The 5,846-nt window shown below is 34.6% G+C and overlaps 1 pseudogene; it reads right to left on the bottom strand.

Annotated features, from left to right (window-relative positions):
* Positions 1 to 3,828: 3,828 nt before the first annotated feature.
* Positions 3,829 to 4,278, bottom strand: LOC143577255 (serpin-ZX pseudogene; annotated as a pseudogene).
* Positions 4,279 to 5,846: the final 1,568 nt, after the last annotated feature.

The following is a 5,846-nucleotide window of genomic DNA, read 5'->3' as shown; positions in this document are numbered from 1 at the left end:
CAAACCCCATGTGGTCTATAATCATTAGAAATTGTGGATATCATCGTAATTGATTATTTAGTTAGTTAGCTGTTACGAATAGAGAAGTATAATAACGAACAATATCGGTAGTAACAACATGTTTGATTTGGTTGAAACCTTCTTTTCTCATATTTCTCATTCGTTTGTATCAAGTGGTATCAAAGAAGTTCAATACTTGGATTTGCTCTTGATTTTGAAACCCTAATTCATCATTTTCCCCAATTCGCAAAATCCATTCATTCATTGCTCAAATTCGTTCAATTATTCCATTTATTCCTTTCGATTCACTAGAATTTGATCATGTGTTCAATCAAGTTTGTTCTAGAAACCTGAATTTCATTCAATTTCAATTCAATTCCTTTAATTGATCATTGTTTGATCAATTCTTCCAAGTGTAACAACAATGGCGACTCGTAATCAATCTCTAGAACAAAGACTCAATAATCATGATGCTACACTACAACGATTAGAAGCAGCTACAAGTTTGACACACTCACAATTGAATGTAGAAATAGATTCGTTAAAGATACAATTGAATGTAGAAATCGATTATGTGTGAAAACTCAATTATATTAGGCTCAATTGCAATTATCGGCACAAATTGCAGAATTTCTTTAAAAATGTTCAACAAACGAATATAAACCCTAATTAGAATCATCAACAACCTCTGCTTCAATTTCAAACATATAATCATAATAATGTTGTTATGGGTCATAGAGCAAGGTTATAATAAGAAGTAGATTTTTTCTAGAAAGTGTAGAAAGTGTGTTTTCACCATTAAATCTAATAAAACATATCGCACAACAAACACACCGCAACTAAAATAAAAGACACCGCACAATAAACATACTCTCCATATCCCGTCAGATCAACATATCTAATGCACCAGATTATTTTTTACACTTTTTAAACACAATCCACTTCTTATTATAACCCCATCCATGGGTCATAATCTGAAAATTACAGTCATTTGACCAAGATTAATTTTCCAAAATTTAATGGTATCAATGTATAGGGATGGCTATGTGGAACATTTATTTTGTGTGGATGCCACCTCTAAACATCACAATGTTAAAATGGCTATTATTCATCTTAAAGACATGGATATTCTATTGAGGGCATTTTGTATGGGGTGTAATTGGGGGCATGTTATGCGCTAAATATAAGCATTTTGTATCTAGAAGATTTGCCTTATTAATGGACCAAAATGCTATGGATGCTCTAGCATTTCTTAGACAAACAGGGTCTTTGCAAGATCTATCTCAAGATTTGACTTGGCATTAACAAGAGTGTGTCTATTCCTGTTGAATATGCTATTAGCCTATTCTTGAATGTTGTTAGTCCATAAATTGGAAATCCCTTACAGTTGTTAAGACTCAGAAGTTTATAAGAAGCTTACATATTAACCAGACAACAAAAGAATATCCTCAAAACTTCACCCTATCATTTTTCTAAATCTACCTTTAAACATACATATAAAACCATTGATTCTTATTCTAAATCCACCTACAACTTCTATTTTACGAACTCTATTAGAAAAGGATAGCTTCCAGCCGTTTCCAGGAGCAGATATACTATCTTAGACCTTCCAATCATCGATTTATCATTTCAAATAGCGCTTCTCATCACGATTGAAGATCTAACGAAGATGATGAGCGACTAATCCTCTCGAATCATTCCATGGATGTAGAATGTTGTAACTTTTCAGTATTTTCTCATGTATTAGAACTGAATGATTGTGGTTATTGATTTATGATCTATGAGCATTGATGTTTGGTATTGTTGAGCATTCAGCCGGTTTAGTTTTATCTCAATTACAACGATTAGTCTGCCGATTGTTGTGACGCATGTTTCATAAGGTTTATTGTTTAGTCTAGGTTGATCAAGAATACATATGTCCTTACCTTTCCTTGTTAAATAAGACTCGAGAACACAGCGTTATGATAAACATATGGGGAACTTACCATAGTGGATACCAAAGACCACCAAATGCATATAATACCCACGTGTTTCTTCCCAACACAATTGAGGACTCATGTTATAGGAATCGAGGTGACGTGATCCATAGAATTTTGAAACATTAGTATAGTAGATGTAACCGTAATTTTAAGTGACCCGATAATAATAATTATTACTTTGGCCGCATTGTAATAGGATAAAGGTTGATCTAGTGGTAAAGTCTTGGTTCCCTTATAAGGAACATGTGTTCAAGTCTCATAATTCAAAATTTATTTTACAAAAACAGTTGCACTGGACGAAGTTAGGGGAAACGGTATCTTGAACTTCTGTCATACACGATTTTGATCAGTCAGCCTTGAGGTAACTTTTATTTCTTTCAACATATATTTTAATTGAATATGGTTAATAAATTTATATATACGAATGTTGTGTATATGCTAAGGAATGATTTTGAGATACGAACTTGTGATTAAAGGAACAACTTTTTAAAAGAAAGTGGTCAGGTTTAAAGCCTCATCATTAAATAGTATTTTTTAGAAATTGTATTGCAAGACCTTTCACGGGATCCATCTAAACGGAAACCAATTTTATCTCATCACCTAACAATAAGATGAAAATAAATTTATTTGAATAGAGATCCATGTCAACCAAAAGAACATGATTTTCCACCACAATTGCTGGTGTTGACGTTTTGTTCCCGGGTGGTTTGAGTAATAGAGATTTTCTACAACGAAGCATATAAAGACGGATTTTCGCACGATTTCAGGGAACACCTCTATTCTTATCAAAATAAAAAGGTAGTTTTATATAGGGTGAGAAAAAACGGTTCAGAACCGACGAAACCGAGGAACCGGAACTGAACCGGTGCCTCAAAACCGTTAACGTGTGTTACCTTACGGTTCTCGAATCAAAGAATTTGCATTAAACGGTTCCGGGTAAAACCGGCGGTTCTATACGTAAAACCGAAGAACCGGAATATTATAAACGTTTTAACTAAATTTATCAGTCCACATTTTTATTGGGTAACTTATTAACTGGCATCCATTCAATCATTCTTTAATTCAAATCTTCTTTCTTTGCGTCCAATGCCTAGAAGTCAAGATCAATTTTGATTTAAGCTTTCAAGGTAATTTAATATTAAATGTTATGATCTTCTTTAATCTATCGTCGCTAATGATTTATTTAACTTCAACAGTTATATTTTATTAAAAAAACAAAGTATAACGGATGCTCATGTTGTAATCTAAATTAATTTTACCATAAAAGAAGACATAGAGTTATATAAACTTGTTTTGCAATTTACAAAGTTTACATATTCCATTTGATAACTAAACGACTGAACCGGTTCTGGCCAAAACCGATTAGTGAGAACCGCGAGAACCAAACTGCAATCGAAAAGGACTGAAAAATAGAACCAGAGCATGAACCTATTATAGTAAACCAGTTCGTATCTAGAACGGCTCTAAAACCGAAATGGTTTACCATAATAGGTTCATGCTCCGGTTCTATTTTTTTCGATTGCAGTTTGGTTCTCACGGTTCTAAACCGTTACACAGCCCTAGTTTTATGTGACAGCAAAACCTAACTTAAGTACCATGTTGAATTTTTATAATGATAAATAATCAAACAAAAATTCAGGAATAACCATACAAATGATTCTCTATACAAGTATAAAACATGTAAACCAGCATATATTTTCTTAAGCTGGAAACTTTTCTCATTCAAAAGAAACAACACAATGTATTCACGACACTAGTGATTTATTACCACTCATAAAGTACAAACACTAAAGCCTCTTTTACAACCACAGTACAAACACTACACACGACCAACATTTCAACAACATTTTTAACCAGCGCGAGGATCAATCACATGTCCCATAAACAACACGACACCCATCCTATCTTCTCTAATCACAAACAAAAACGGATGATCCGCCACAAAATCAACCTTAGCATTCCTCCTTAACGATGTAGCCATCACAACGGCTGCAGAGGCGGCTGCAGCTTCCGTACCTTCTTCATTAACCTCCACAAAAGACTTATGATGAATGCTCGAAACATAAAGACTTTTACCAACATCTGAGTCAACCATTTCAGTCAAACCATCTCCACCGTTGAAAGGCAACACAAGCCCTAATTCCTTCAAACCCAAACGAGATCTTAAATTTTGGTAACAAAAACTGGCCGACTTCTACCTTTTGGTGAGGAATGTGACGTCAAAAAAGTCAACTATGGAACCAATTTTCTGTACTAAAGATTGAAGCCCATCTTTTGCATCCGTGAGGTAAAAGTACATTGTGAACCGACGGTTATCTTGACCTTTTAAGTAGGGAAGACCAAGTACTTTGAAATCATCGTATTCACTCACAAATTGTTTTATCTTGGTGGTCATGAAGGGAACTTGAACTTTGTTGCCATCGAGGAGGTGGAAGTCGGATTCTTTTGTCTTAGACTGGTCAAACTTCTCACTCCATGCTCCCTTGAAGTAAACCGCATTTGCAAAGACGAGGCGGGTGGAATTGTTGACTGCACCAGCAGGGAGAACTTCTTTGATAAGGCCATTTGTTTGCTTTTCGGCCCATGAATTCACTTCTTTTGCTACCTCAGCCGCCTGCATTAATCAACGAATAATATGTTAGTTTTAGCAAATAAAAAAAAACAAGATGCATTATACAAAATTAAATCTATTGATGCAACTTGACCATATGCTACAAAATTGTTGGTTAACCAAATATCTTCCATAAACTTAAAGAGTAAATAATATTCCATCGACAAGGACTTATAGAGAAAATGTGTTCAATACAGAACAACTGTGGGAAGGAAATCGCGTAAGCACTTGTATAACTATAAGTGCTTTATATTTTATAGTTAATACAATAGGTATATGTGCTCTCACTAGATGTGAGCAAAAACCGATAAACCGAACCATATCCTAAAAAATCAGTGTTATATATTTTAAAATGAATACGGAATCATCACCGAAATAATCAGTTAAGCATTTTTTCTAATAACTGAATACGATGGTTCGTTTAATCTAATAATCAATGATGTAATCGGTGTTACAAAATTTTTAAAATGAACTTCATCATAAAGATGCTACAAGTTTTAGAACTCAATATTAAATGTTAATGTTATTAACTAGACAACTAACAAGGGTGCCACATAAACAGGGTGTTAAGTGGGTCATGTTGACAGGTTAAACCCAACACAAACTAAAAAAATGATACGGACCCAAGAGTCATGCCAGACACATGAACTCATACGGCTGTACACGACACGAGTTTTGGCGAATTAATATGAACATACCTCATTTAACCTAAAGTTTTGTTTTATGTTATTTTAAATTTTGTATGTTAAAATACTCTAAAACTATAAATTCATAAAAAACAGAAAATGTGTGTAGAAAAACTAAATTCCAAGTTACATTACAACTAACCTTAGTCTGGAAATCAACTTGATCACAGGCCGCTTTATAAACATCATCCACCACCCGTTTAAAATCCGGTTTAAGCGGAACCAGCGGCGATCAAGCTTAGGACGACGTGGATGGAAAGAGGGGAGAAGACGATGTTGGATTTGGTGGTGAGGAGGTGGGTTGCGAGTGTGGTGGACACGTGGGTTTGGTTGGTGATTGATTGTTGAAGATCCATTTGATGATGTTTTTTTTAGGAAGATGATGATGCAGTGGTCGGGGTGAGGGTTTTAAAGAGTGTTTTGGTAACGTTGTTAAGGAAAGAACCTTGGACAGTTGGTGTGTTGCTTACGTGTACGCGTGATGATGACGCCACAAAGTTTACTTGTCGGTGTGCGCATTGTGGGATGACAATTGTGATATTTACGGATTATTCTTGTATGAATTTTAGT

The sequence above is a fragment of the Bidens hawaiensis genome, unplaced genomic scaffold (assembly GCF_021521415.1).
Source record: "Bidens hawaiensis isolate Kalapana, Puna unplaced genomic scaffold, B.hawaiensis_p1.1 tig00028497_1, whole genome shotgun sequence".
Classification (NCBI taxonomy): domain Eukaryota; kingdom Viridiplantae; phylum Streptophyta; class Magnoliopsida; order Asterales; family Asteraceae; genus Bidens; species Bidens hawaiensis.
Note: the sequence above shows the minus strand (reverse complement) of the source record. Positions and strands in the feature narration are given on the sequence as shown.